Here is a 15420-nt window from a genome sequence, read left to right as displayed (position 1 = left end):
ACTCTTTCCTCCATCTTTATATCTCTATTTCTATCCTTTATGGATCTCAACCCAGTATAACATACTACATTCTGTCTAGTTCCCTTTGCCATTCATAGTAAGATTTCAATTAGAGACAATAATTAAAAAAAAAGCAGAACCTATTCCGGTTACTAACATTAAACTGCCACTGAATTGGTTAGTATTTTTCAAACAGAACTTATTTGCAGTGTGTTCTTCATTTGAATTTGACAGGGGACCCATAAAATCAAAATAAGTGTTCAAGAAAAATGAAGAAATATAAAAGGGTCCTTAAGACAGTTATTGTATGTGTCTGAAACTGTTTTAGTAACTCAGATTTCAACCTATCCAATTATTTGGTTTTCAATTGTACTTAGCTCCTACTATTTTTTTTTATTTTTTTGAGGGGAAGGCTTTCTCTTTAAATTACTGTTCTGAAAATATTAGCTCCAAAAGGGGAAAACGTGCGTGTCTCACTGTGTCCTGGGGAGGTTTTTGTGATGGCCATCATTCGCCTAGCATTAAGCAACCACTTACACTGCTCACATGCAGTAAAACCTTTATATTTTGTCTCTGCAAGGGAGCTAAAAGAGAGCTTTAATCCTCTTCTGCTTTAGTGCAACAGTGGTAGTTATTTATAGAACCGCTCTGGCGATGGGTGGGCATTGCAGATGGCTCCGTCTCACCACAGAGCTAAATTAAGTAATTTGCTTCTGAAGGGGAGGTTTATTTATTGACCTCAAAAAAGTTAATCTTGCCTTCGCCTAGAGCTCAACATACAAGTCTAATCCAGCAGGTTCATTTCACTTTCTCTATGATTTTTCTGTCTTCAAATGCCTGCGTTTGTTTCTCTTTTCATTCTTTATGTTTTAATGTTGCTCTCATTTCAGATCCCACTGCTTTAGGCTTATCTTCTGGTGTCATTTTCCATGAGCATTTTGATTTAACTGGCTGCTTGGGAGCTCTCTAATGAGTCGTAAACATTTAAAAGTCATGGAAATAGTTTTGCAGATGAAATTCTCTCAACAGAGACCCTGTGACATTGAAATGGAGAATGGAGATAGCCCTGCGACCCCCAGAGAACTCCAGCAATGGTTTCTCCTACCAACCACACTGCTGGCTCCCACCCTCACAGTGACACCAGGGTGGTCAAGAGCCCAAGTTGTCCCCCTGCCCTCTGACCTGGGGACATGCTACAGTGCATCAGAAGAGATACACGACAGCAGGTCTCCCTACGGAGATCAAACCCCACGTGTTGCTTTTCTATTGCTAACAAAGGTGGTATGAATTCAGGTGTTGCTGCCAAATGATGCCATGGTCACTTTTGTGACCAAATTCACCTGAAGCTGCTATTGCAAGAGACGTTGTGGCAGTCATGTTTTCTCCTGCCCTGCTGAGGCAGGCAAATCTGATCTTTTCCATAGCTTCAGGATTCTGACTGATATTATGGCATCCATAATACTGCTCTGCACACTCTTAGGGTGTCTCTCACCTAGTCTTCTATCTTCAGGAAGAGAAAAATTAGAAATTATTTCTAAGGTCCTACCCAGAACTGCACAATTTCTTATCCTACAAGATCATGACCCACAATCCATACAAAAAGGTAATTAGAGAAGGAAAGAAACACCACACTCTATTGAAATTCTCACAGCATATATCCCTTAATACCAAGCTATAAGTAAATCACATGCTGGACTGACTAAATTTTTTTGTACCGAAGTTCAGGAAAGTCCTTGATGGATGCCTTGAGGAACAGTAGGGCCTCACTGGTGGCAGGTGTTGGTGCAGTCTTGATTTGACCATGACAGGTTCACAAACCAGGATAATGTGGTTTGCAAGCAGTTACCCCTAGAGTAAATATAAGTGAATTTCATAGTTCAGCTGAACTATCAGAAGTTCTGTCTTTTTCAAGAAAACAAATTTCACTAAAAACTTTATTGCAGACTAATCCAAAGCTGTGAGATGTCCTATTCCATGCAGACACTTTAGCACCTTATCTAGTCTGCTAACTAAATACTGCAGTTATTGAGTCCCTGGAGAAATTAATTTCTATAGGTAATCTTCCAGTCCACAACTGGATACATGTTCATGATATTTCTGGGGTTTTTTCCATTTTTCCTTCTGGATCGGTATTTGTATTAATGCTAAATTCTATTATCTTATCTTACATATTGAACTTCTTCTTTTACTTCTGTAATAATCTGGTAGCTCTTCTATTCACTAATTAATTCAAGGACCAATTTAATGTTTAAAGGTATGATAAGGAAAATGGATATTTCATATATAGTAATACTATGAATCCTGGATCTAGTTATTATCTCATGTGGAAAATTAATCTAATATTCTCATGGCACCCAACAGCATTTTCAGGAAATTACTTTTTGGCTTATTTTTTATAATTAATTTGTAAAATAATAGCATACCTTTTTTTTTAAGTTGGTGGTAACTCATTGACACACTAGGAAAAACTAGGATTGGAGAAATCCCACAAATTCTCTATATTTTCAATGAGCTCCTTGTGTCTGCCCAGAACAAATATGATCCTCAATCCATTGCATTTTTCCAAAACCCAGGAAGTTTATGGCACACAGAATAAGATTGACCTGCCCATTGCAGGAAGAGAGTAAGTTGCTTTACAAAAGCGCCTGCTTCTCTCCATTAGCTTTGAAAGAAATGTTTTAGCACCTTGCTCATCCTTAACTCCTAAAGTCTAGTTTCTAACACCTAAACTCTTTTCCTAAGAGCAGAATGGCTCAGCTCCTTCAAAAGCCAAGAGGAATTCCATGTGTGTGTTTACACAGAACCACATGCCTTCTGTATTTTTCTGCATTACAATTCTTCATTTGCATATCACCTGCTGCACTTCACAATACAAACTGCAAAATATTTCTTAGTTGTTGGAAATAAACATTCTCAGTCTTTGGACAGTATATAAGAAATATATATGGGGTTTTTTCAAATTTTAAGTGATCACTGCATTGTTATGGAAAATGCCTGTGTGGTCAGGTGTCCTTTGGGTGGGATACAGGAAGCAATCTCCATTGCAATTGTTTTTAATGTTGTTAACTCATACTTGAGCTAATTCCAGACAGACTTCATACCTTCGTTTAATTTCTAAAGAAAGCATGTTATACATGTTCAGTTATGAATTTATAATATAGTTTAGATGTTACAATTCTTTGAATGTTTACTGTACTAGTGGCCTGTTACTGCCGTACTAGAATGAGGAACTACTAGAATTTAATGCTACATTATAAATTTTAATTTGAGTTTCTATTTAAAAATTATTTCTATTAGTTCTATAACAAGAGCAATAGTTTTTTCAGGTATACAAAAATGGCTAATTCCTATCAAGCATGCAGGATGTTCTTCACATGCCAGAAATGCAATGTGGTCAATGAAAACAGATAGCTTGTGAGTCTACATTTTTTATTATATTAAAAAGAATTTTTTTCCGTTCTGAAGATCACATTTGCTCAAGATGCAGATCATCATGACCTCTTATGCAATAGCATAAAGTCATGTTTTGCCAGAGGAAAAGTGAATCAGTGTTCTAGTTTATGTATTAATTTCAGTCATACTTGTACTGCCATATAAAACACTGTGACAATCAATGCCATTTATGTTATGATTGTTTAAGGGGAATCCACTTAGCCCTGCCAGTGAGTTTTAGTCATAATCTAGCTATTGTAGTAAAAATTTCCTGAATAGTAAAATGTCGCCTTAATCACATGTAGTCAGCATAATTTTTTTTTTATAAATTTTGGATAACCATAGAAGATTATTGGAGAATGATGTGTATATACTTAAAGATTTTTTAGGATTTTTAGATTAATTACATGCAGAAATCTATTGCAAGATGATAAGTAAAATATTTCAAATGAAAACTTGCACATTGGCAGTCAGCCACATATGTGTTTCAGCTGCTTTTCCTAACAATCTCCATTACTCAAAACTAACATTAAATATATCCATAGTCTTCAAAATGAGGTAATTCTAATCCTTTTCTTCTAAAAGTCAGCTCAAGGTTTGCTGTTGGTTTCAGTGGCAATAAACAAGAGCCTGAGTAGAGCAGTACTTGCTCTTAAGTAAGGTTTGATCCTCAACGACTTGTCCTCAACTTTTGTCAGTAAATGAAGTCCCTGGATGGGGCATAATGACACAGTGCATGTGTCTTGAGGAATTATCCAACCCTTCATCCAGTCTGGTCTCTGAAGATTTTGCTGGTCCCTCACAGTTCCACAAAGGTTATTTTTTTTCACCATAAAATTGTTTTGCTTGAACGGTAGAAGTACTGCAGCTCAGACGGGGACAGCCTCTAGTGGGACCTTGCGTGGGGTTATTGCGACCCTCTGTCACTATGTGCTCAGTGCTATTTGTTCCTATCTTCATGAGGAGGACCGTTCTGCTAAAAAGAAAATAACAAAGCCAGGGTATAGGGTAATGTGATTCCCAAGTTTCTGAATACCAAATATAGATAAGTAGATTGTGCCTGGGAGGCATTAATTAAATTCCTGGGGTAGGTGCTATGGTTTTACTGACTGCTTTGTTCTGTATTTATTTATTTATTTGTTCTGAAGTTCCTAGCTAAGCCTCAAACACTTTTCCTGCAATCCTCTTGTGTATAATTACATTGTAATAGAGAATTCCAGAGCAAAATCCTGGTCCCACGGATGTCATTAGCAAGAATTAGGTCAATTGCCTTTATTGACAGAAAGACAAATTCAAACAGCCTGAGACCTGAGCTTCTTAGATATGCTTTTAACACCCCAATATGTATACTACTTTCTATCTTCATCAGCATCAAGTAATAACCAAAGGTAAGCCAAGTTGTGCTCTTCAGCTGTGAGACCCAAGGGACATTCAGCAATCCTGTAGGTACTCAGACTGCACATCAGGGCTGCCAGACTTCCTTGTCAGTAGGTGCTTAAGGAAGAAAACTTGAGAAAGTAGAGGCAAGAGGTAAATTGAAGGATTTTCAATGGGATATGCACCTTCTTTTACTGGATTTGATATCAAATACTTTGTATCCCCACAATAAAAACTTGTTCACACAAGCTTTAGAGGATAAATGAGTTCTCAGAAGTGAAGGAGAGTAACAATACTGGTTATTTAAATGTACTTCTGCTCAATTTTCCTTAAAGACTAGGGAATATGAAACACTACCAGATTATTCACATACTCATCAAATATTATATTTATTTTATGATTTCAATTTAAAAACAAGGGAAAAATGCTAAGCATGATTTTTTTTCTTGATAGACAATACAGAATGACTTCAAAACATGTCGTCCTAATAGGAAGTTTACACCAATAATAAATTGGCTAAAGAAATGCAGCATTATTTATTGTTTCCATGCCTGTTATTTACAGCTGTGATATTTATCACAGTCTATGTAAACCATTGTAAAATGCAACACCCTTCTCAATAATAAGAAATTAAAATCATATTAGGTTGTGGAAACTTAAATACACAATCCCTCTCCCCATAAAGACTAATATGTACTTGATCTATCTTTCCTCCAAAATCAACATTTACTGGGGACATTAAAAGATTATGTCTTATAATCCATGGGAAACAATTTTCCTGCAAGCCCCTTCTACTGTCAGATGCACTGTAATCCTTCTTTCTCTCTATCAAATATAATCCTACTTCTACATCAGATACCAAAATGCAGCTGTGCTGCTGCTGCTGCTGCTGCTGCTAGGACACAATTGCCTTCCCCCACCTGCTCCATCTCTAACACAAAGAAACTCCCCAGAGTTGTGGGACAGGTTAACTCTTCAGCCCACATTTCTTTTTTATCACTTGGAGTAGCTCCAAGCAAAACAGATCAAGGTGCATACATGTTTGTTTTCATTTTAAAGAACCAGAGCTAGGTTTCTCTGTTATTAACATCCCAAAACAAGTGGTTTGTCCTAATGCAGAGGAATCCATGTCTTACTGTAGTATTTGTGTTTTGGATTTTCTTTTCTTGCTATAAATTACAGCAAAGAGTGTATGATTGAAAACATGTGCCTTACTCTAATTTAATATAAGGAGTTTTCTGTCATTCACAAACCACTTAAGTTGAATTCACTGTATTAGCAGGTCATCAAAACTCCCTACATTATATTACCATCCACTACTCAATTTTCTGTCTTGAGTTATTTTTTATTAAAATGTTAAGTGAACCACTGTACAGCAGGCAGCTTGCCAGGCAAAAAGTTATTAAATCAAACGCAGGAGACATAGATTTAGCTGAAACAGTACTAGCCTCTTTTCTACTCTGAGTAGTGGCAAGATTTGTCAGAACACCTGCTTTAGCTTTTCCTGTGACTTACAGTCCAAAATACTCTCAATGCCTCAGCAAAGATTTATCAAGATAGACGCCTTTCAAAGACATCTGACTTTTGTTTGTTTTCTTGAGACCACCTGCAAGAGCCCTATTCTGCATTAAATTTTGTGTACAGAAGTGGCAGCCACCTTCAGTGCTGTCAAAAAGAATAAATTAAATATTCCCTGTCTGACTCAATGCATGGCTATAATCATGGGGTTTCTTATTATTTAACTACTAGAAACTTTAGGTGAGGATCCCATTAGGTGTTCTGTCTGCTAGATTTTCTGCTGCAAAAGAAAAATGGCATGGAGTGGTTTTGCTTTTTTCAGGAAAATTTGATTACATTATCCGGAACTTAACATAATTGAAACAATTTGCTCTAATCAGAGCAACCATTTCTGTCCTTATGTTGTATCTGTCCTCCTTGACTTAAGACATTGCAAGCTGGAAGTGTCTCATGCTTTACTAGTGGGCCCAGTGAAAACTGAAAATCAGCCATTCTGTATGACTGACATGTATCCTGTGTAACAGATGCTAACTGCTAAGAGGGCAAACATGACATGGGCAACAGTAGACTGACAGATGCAACGTGACAGCAGTAGGACGATCTCTTTCTGTCCCTTGAAGTCAAAGGAGGTCCGTCAATGAGAAATTCATGTCAGGAAAAGGAGCAAAAAAGCACCAATGGGGCCTCTGAGACAGAGAGATACAGTCAGGCTATGAAAGCCTCTACATCAAGGAGACATAGGAAGACTGATGTGAAGAGCAGGGAGTGAATGCAGGCAAGACTCAGAGGTGATGGAAATACAGAGAATAAAAGTTTTGATCATGGTTGCCCATGGTCTGTTCAGTGATGAATGGCATAAAAAGAGGACTACAGATTGATTTTTCTCTGTCTTCCATTACAGCAGTTAGGTGATAACAAGTAAACTGTGAAGAGGTAAGCTCAAAACAAATAAAAGAAGATTTTTTTTTTTCTCATGTGGTGTAGTTAAGCTGTAAACCCCCTTGCTTAAGGATGTGGATGTTAAAAGTTTGTATTGATTCAAGGGAAGGCTTGATGGATTTCTGCAGAAATGTGTTAAAAAGGATATAGAGAGTGTTGCTTAGGTGGTATCTGAGTCTGGTTAGAGATCAGAGGGTGCTTGAGAAACACATTGCATAGCTCCTCCCACTCTTACAGTCTTTCCTGGGTATCCACTTTTTTGCCAATATCAGCAACAGGATACTGGATTTATAGGAACCTTTAGTCCAGTCCAACAGAGAAACTATTATCTTCTGAATATGAACATAATAGATATTTACCATGGATTTCAGAAAAAGTGCCGGACAAATGAAATTGAAATAATCACAAACAACAGACTCATGAAAGGTTTGCTTAGCTGACATGCTGATCATTTCAGAAAGCAATAAACTCAATAGAATTAAGTTTAATGAGTTTCCTGCTGAAATCACTTCTGAAATGTTGACTTCTTCATGAACCTTTGAAATAAATCTGCATCATGCAAGTGATACAAGGCTTATCTTGGTTGCTGTGATTGGCTGTGACAGGTTGAAAGTTAATTAGAAAGCTTAACTGGATTTGATAAATGTCTGCATTTCATCAGTTGTTAATCTTGATGAAACATTGATGTGTAAATCTAGTCTACAACCAAGTCATGCAAATGAAAGCACATTTATACTCCACCACACTCAGAACTGTCTATATTTAAAAATCTTGCTTCAAGCAGTGGTCTCAGGTGCTCACAAGTGTTCAGGAGCACTGCAGGTTAAATGGGGTTGCCCTCAGTGCTTGTTCCCATTCACCATGTAAACCATCACGTCTAACAGGAGAATGAGCCGCATCTGCCTTTCTGACTGGTGTGATGTACTGGGATAAGGCTGATCCCCATGTCACACTGCAGAAGGTACACCCTGAAGCTGTGACCCTGAAGTCATAGAAAGGCAACACAGAGATGCTGCTGTACTAACACATTGCTAAACCACCACCAGACAATACCAGGGAACCTGGGAACAGAAGGCACACAGTATCATGGTCCCTATAACTAGCCCTGTGCCATGGTTTGCACAATCTATTCTGCTCTTTTTGGCAGACTTCTCTGTTCAGAAGGGAAGTGTTGCCATAAATGAGGGCAGAGTACCTTGGGTGGAAGTGAGTTGAGAAGGGCGGAGAGCCTCCCTTACCGCAGGAGGTCCCAACACCTTCTTCTGCATCAGGAGATGAAGTTCCCCACAAGGAGCTTGCAGGACCAGGGAGGCTAGCAGATCTCCCCATCCACAGCCTCCAGAAATCCCACTGGGTCCTAGCTCCATAAACTTAAACAGTTGTGTGGTACTTGGCTGTAAGCATGATCCTCTTTGATATCATGTGCTATGACAGAGCTTGCTGATACTGCCTGTCACAGCTGCAGGTATGTTTTGCCACTGATCATGTTTTAGGGAAGAAGCTGAAATAGACTCCTCCCCCATACTTTCCCTCTTCTCCCAAACCAGAGATATTGAAGTTGCTTCAGAGGTCAAGAAGGAAAAATCAACCTTTCTGAAAGCCTGACCTAGATTTTTTCTAGCTTTAAAGGTCGGGACAGACCCTTTTTAACACTGATACAGGGCTGGATCCATCTGATGTCAATACTGCTCCTGGGCGGCACTGTCTTGAGGCTGTGCAATTCAGGCACTAACTTTTATTTTCGTTTCCATTTGGTCTTCAAGATCAGCAGGTAATTGCAATAATTTCTCACATGTTGGAATGCAAAGGACCACATCAGAGAGGAAGGAATAAAATCCCTTCACATCAGAGATAAAAGAAGTTCTTTTTAGTCATGGTTGTTGTCTCTGAAGCTAGAAAGTCATCAGTGGTTTTTTTTGTCCTGTTGTCATAGGGGAGATTTGCCAAACGATCTGAAATTCTTCTCTTATATACTTTGGGACTCTGAGCCCCAATTTAACTAATACTCAGCTAGTCTGAACATGTGATGCTGTGGATGGAATTTAGATCTTCAACATGAATAATTATTGTAAATCATAAAACACATGTTAAAAGCAGTTTCCAAAGGCAAAATGGGAGTGATGATGTTGTGCAATTTTTTACAAAAAAACTCCCTCGATACAACTTGCTTCATGTTAATGTTTGGTATTGACTCAGGCTGCGGTTCTGCTTCTCTCATCAGTTCATCTGGCAGATGCAAAAACACCTGGTAAATACTTTCTGCTCTTAGTTTGCCTTCTTCAGTGCTGTAACCCTGGCCCATCAGTAAGGTTTAGATGTTCTGTGGGGAAATATAGTTTACACAGATTTTATAGAGGGTGTCTCTATACAAAGGGGTTCAGGCACCACCAAATAACACTCATGCCCTGCAGAAGTCAGATGCTCCAGCAGGTAGAGAATGGTGCTGTTGCCTAAAAGATCAAGGATGAAAAAGATTCCAGGCCAAATTAGGTAGGAGATAATGCAGAAGAAAGCAGAAGCTTTAATGAGCCTCCAGGCCCCGGGAATACAAACCATAGTGCACACCTTCCAATCCAGTAATGATGTCCATTCAATCCCCACTCATTCACCCCCCCCCAATTCTGCCCTGTTCCGCCCCTCGGTACAACCCTTTGGGAACTGAGTATGAGGGAGTTTGGGACCCCTCTTTCATCATCTTCCTTTTCATCACAGCATGTACAGTCCTTAGAGTTCCTCCAAAGTCCTGGGTTTGAAGGTCACTTTGCCTGTGTTTACATCTCCTGAGGTGCAGGTATTAAGGTGCTTTCTGCAATTCCACATTAAAAAGAAGACTGAACAGCTAATGGACTTTTGAGGGATTTACATGGGAAGGAGTTTGGTATGTGCAACCGTTAGGCTACTGCCATTACTTCTACTGGAAAATACTGGTAAAAAATATAACACTGTGAGAAACATAATACAGCTACGTTTAAAATCTACATTCACTACATAACTACTTCTAAAGTCTATAAAAATTAAAAAATCAAAAACTCTAAGGCAGCAGTGCTGAGGTAGGTTAGTTCAGCTCAGTCCCCAGGCACTCAGGCAAGAGCTCCATCAGTTCTGAGCACTGGCAGAGCAAACCTGCACCCGCTATCCAGACAGACACACTTTCAGAATTTTTTAACAGCTTTCCAAAAACCAGTTTTTTGATTTGCTTAGTTGCAATCTGGATTTGGACTGTGTACACTGCCAAGACCGGAATTCACATTTCATGTATTCTTTATTCTCAGTTGGTAAAGAACTATTTAAATCTAACTGGGGTCTGAAGATAAGACTATAATACTACTAATGTTTCAAAAATTGTCTGGTTTAAATTCAGACACTGTAACATTACAGACTGAATTGATCAATAAAAAACCTTCACATCCTAAGAAAAGAAAAATATTTTTCACATGCTAAAATTAAGGTTTTTCAGCAATTCACAGGGAAATCCAGAGGAAGAGATATAAGTATACAGCAAAACCAGCTATTATATGTTTTAAAGATAGACCTTGAACACATCATGTGAATGTCATCAAATAAGGGTTGTAATCTGAGGGTGATTCTGGGGTTCAGTGTGGAAGATAAATTCCTTACCTGTGGTTTGGATCTGAGAAGTTTCTCTGATGAATTTTTTCTTCAGTTATTTTTTTTAATCAAACTAACTTTTTCAATAAAGACAAAGCAATGCATAGATGTTACAGGGTAGGAAAGGAGGTGGGAGAAAAACCAGGGAGCCCGGAAAGATGCAGGGCCAGAACTGTAGGGCACAAAGTTAGCAGATGGCTGCTCTCTCCTGCTTTATCATAGAATCATCAAATAGTTCAAGTTGGAAGGAACCTGATGCCTTAAAGATGATCTGATTCCAACCCCTCTACCATGGGCAGGGACACCTTTCACTAGACCAGGTTGGTTAACGCCCCATCCAACCTGTCCTTGAACACTGCCAGGGATTGGGCAGCCACAGCTCCAGGTAACTTGTCCCAGTGCCTCATCACCCTCACAGTAAAAAGTATCTTCCTAATATGTAGCCTAAATTTCCCCTCTTTCAGTTTTAATCCATTACTCCTGGTCCTACCTCTACAGTTCCTGATGAAGAGTCCCTCTCAGGCTTCCCTGTAGGCCCTCTTCAGATACTGGAAGGTCACTATGAGGTCTCCACACAACCTTCTCTTCTAGCTGAACAGCCCCAGCTTTCTCAGCCTGTCTTCATAGGGAGGTGCTCCAGTCCTCTTATCAATTTCGTGGCCCTCCTCTGGACTTGCTCCAACAGCTCCATGTCCTTCTTATGTTGGGGGCACAAGAACTGTTTGTAGTACTCTGGGTGGGGTCTCATGAGAACAGATGAGGTCACTAAACATATATAGCACTAGCTTAAATTTTAGATAGTTCAAATATGACATGTTCAGTAACTGAGTTTTGCAGTTACTTTAAATTGTACCCACCTCTCTTTTTTTGTGCTTTAGAAAGAATGCTATAATTACTGACTTGTTTTCCCTTCAGAAGTGTCTGCATTTCAGAATTCGATATGCTGCAGTCTAGAAGCAAATCTGATCAATACATATGTGATTTTTGCTATTAATAATTTGTAACAGAATTTAAAGAGCTATTTATATTTTTTAAAGTATAACTTTGCTAATCTAGAAGAGTTTTTTATTGTAGGATGTATTCATACATGCATGCAATACTGTGAAAATAGCTACATTTCAATTCCGCCAAAATTTCACTAGATGGCACTAAAAGCCCCAAAAACTCTTGGTCACAAGATGCAGTTATTAAACCAATGACTTAAGCTTCATTTTATCGATGTTTCATTAAGATTTATACTATTTCTTACCAAAATCAAACAAGTTTTGAACATGTATTTATCATAACATGTCATATGTCCACTTCTGACGTATACTGATTTCTAATTTTCTCAAATTTCACTGCAGAAAAAAATAATTCATGTGCTGAAAGGATGTATGTATCATCCTTGCACTTATTGAAAGCTGGCTCCAGTTTTTAAGCACGTTCCTTGGATTCTTTGATTATAAGCTTGATTAATAATTGTTGTATGTAGTAACATGGGATCAAATTTAAACAGAAGTAAAGAAAATGCTGAGGACAGACGTAAATGGCATCTTTCAAATCTATCCCTGTACTGAGTGTGCCAGCTGCCAAGGGCCCAGGGAGGGGACTCCGATCAAAATCCAAAGGAAATGAAGCGACCTTGAACACTTCCATCTGAATCTCTCCATAGTCACAGAGTTCAGTAATTATCATTATTCAAAGGAGAATGTGACTTTGTGCTGGAAGGTGCTGATGAATACTATAGACCTACTACAGCAAGCCTCACACTAAGCTGTGAATCTGACAGGGTGTGTGAAGCTTTTAGTCTCTGAATCATGAAGAGTGGGGAGTGCAAGGAGATAATTCTCATCGCTTTGGATAAAGGACACTTTCCCCATAGAGGATAAATTAATCAGCTCTTTCTCTGTTGTATCTTTCCTGCAGAGAGGACTACAAAGAAGCCCTTTAAGTTTAAATTAATTTCAAGGTAAGTAGAGCCACAATACCTACTACATACACAACCATGTACATAATTGCAAGTATCACATTATTGGTGACAAGCATGACAAGCATGGCATTCGTAAATGTCTTGTTTACACTCAGCCCTCACATGGCTGTAACCTCTACAAGAGGAAAAAGAAAAAAGAAAATTTAGAGTTCCCATGAGACAAAGTAATTACAAGCAAAAGTTCTAAAATGTTATTTCACTACTTACCCTGTACCATGCCAAACACCTGCCAGCTACACAATGCTGGTTTCTGCAGCAGCTGAAAAAAATTGGCCTTCTGAAGTGCTTGGCATGTTTCAGACAGCACCTTGCTGAGCCTGATACTCCATATGAATAGACAAAATCACCAGTGATTGCAATCTCTGAAGGGAAATATTGCCTTCCATTGTATCTAGATCTTATCACTGAAAGTGGATGCAATTAGAAAAAATGTAAGTGGATGTAATCAGTTTGGAATGTGCATTGGGCAATTTTTGAACCGGACTTGCAGCACCAACCCCAAGTTAAAGCACATTATGGAAGCCATTTAAACTGCCTGAATTAAAAGAAAATTACATGTACAATCATATGAAAATCTTGAATCTTGAGGTTTCTTTTGGGAAAATTTTTCCCTGACAGACTTTCTCTCCCATAATTACGCTTTAGTGCAAACATTCAAAGTAAGTTCTATTAGTGAGCTTATATTAATAACCAAAAAGCACCACAGACGCAAATCAGACATGATACAAAAACGTATTCCCAGATGCTATGAAATAGTGATTCTGCTTCTCTTCTCCTTGTATAGTTCTTAAATTCTTCTCATAGCTTTTCCTAGAAATATTGTACTCTTACCTTCAGAGATGGAATCTCCTGCTTTTGTCAGGAAAAGGATAAAAAATGCTTGTTTGAATCTTGTAATTCTTATTACCAGCCACAAATATTTCACACACAGACAAAGCCTGATCAGTGCATTTTGGAAGACTGTACCATTACAATCAGATATCAGCTAATGAAACTTTCAGAAATTTCTCCTTCTCCATGGGTTCCTACTCCCAGTCTCCATATTTGGTTCAGTTAATCCCAAGCACTCCTGTGCTATTTGTGACTGTACTTCATTTTTTTACTGAACCAAACACTATATCACTATATCCATACTAAGGACTAGCAGCTAATCCCAATAGTATTTCATTTGTACTTTTCTATAACTAAGCCTTGTTCTGTTTATTAAGAAATCTTTCTCTGGTACAATTTGGTGGAAATTTTCTCACTACCTTCAGTCAGACCAAGATACTCTTCAGTATATTTTGTTTTCCTGCATATTTTAACAAAAATTTTGGTGAATTCATTGTTTCAGTAAAGTGATATAATTCCATGTGAGTTGCCTGGGGACAGAGTATTAGCACATATTTGTTTATTTTGTAAATAGTAGGCATTTTCCCCAGGACCAGACCTTCATACATGGCAGCAGCCAATAAACATAGGCATCTGTTTCTTTTTTTTGTTGATATTGAGTTTTCTTCATATTTTTTATCCAATCATATACTTGTATTTAGACAGTTGTAGAGCTGGAATGTTATTCACAGTCCTGAGAAACAGTAGTTTCTGCTTCTGTATAATTCAGTTCTTCCACTCAAAAAATGAGCAGCATATATATTCCTCTCTTTCTCTCTTCTTTTTACATGACTAAACAAGTCTGAAATTTTCATAATAGAGGCATTTAGAAAGAATATAATAACACTGCCTATTGTTATGTGAGCCAAGCAGTAAGACCTTCCTTCATGCTGAATCAATCACCTCAACGCAGTTTGGAGAATAAGTTCAGTGAACAGGTAGCCATCTAGGCTAATCTTTACAAAAAAAGTAAACCAAAACCTTCCTTCTGAAGTTTAGGTACCTTAATCAGAGTGCCACTGAAGAGCTTCAACATGTCCTAGCTTCACAGCCTTCTTCTAGAGTCACGACTGGAAAGGACATGCTGGTGTCTTCATTATTGTTCTCTGTGAGGGGATTCATACTCCCCCGTGGGTCCTCAAGTTCATGGTTGGGATTGTACCTGTTAGAAACTGCCAGATCCAGTAGCCCATTCGAGGTGAGGCCACAACTTCCTGGCCCCAGGTCCAGCCAGTAGCGAGGGTGAGCACGTGTCTCCAACAGGCACATACACATGTGCACAAAGCACCCACACAGATCTGCATATATACACAGATGTATCTACACGTGCATTGCTGGACAGACAGAAAACCCATCACTGAAGCAAGAAGAGCACAAAAGGCCTGATCCCGTTCCCCCCTCTGTCTGATCAGGATGAAAGCCCATTAGTGGAAAACATGTCAATATATATGCATGTGACCAGTAGCTGTCTCTGGATCCCAGTCTCCTTTGCTGCTGTCACTAGGACATAGGCACCCCCAAGCTATCACCACAGTCTAGGTGTTGGTACTTTTACCTGCACACACACATGCACTCCCCCAACCCCTCCCCCAACACCAATATACTCACCTATGGTGGAAATGAGGCACAGGGCACTACTAGACACAACAGCCTGTTTACACATTTTATCCCCTTTCCCCTCTCTTATTCCACAATTGTTTCTC

This window comes from Corapipo altera, unplaced genomic scaffold (assembly GCF_003945725.1).
Source record: "Corapipo altera isolate COAL_440 unplaced genomic scaffold, ASM394572v1 1b, whole genome shotgun sequence".
Taxonomy (NCBI): domain Eukaryota; kingdom Metazoa; phylum Chordata; class Aves; order Passeriformes; family Pipridae; genus Corapipo; species Corapipo altera.
The sequence above is the reverse complement of the archived record's forward strand: the minus strand, read 5'-3'. Positions refer to the sequence as shown.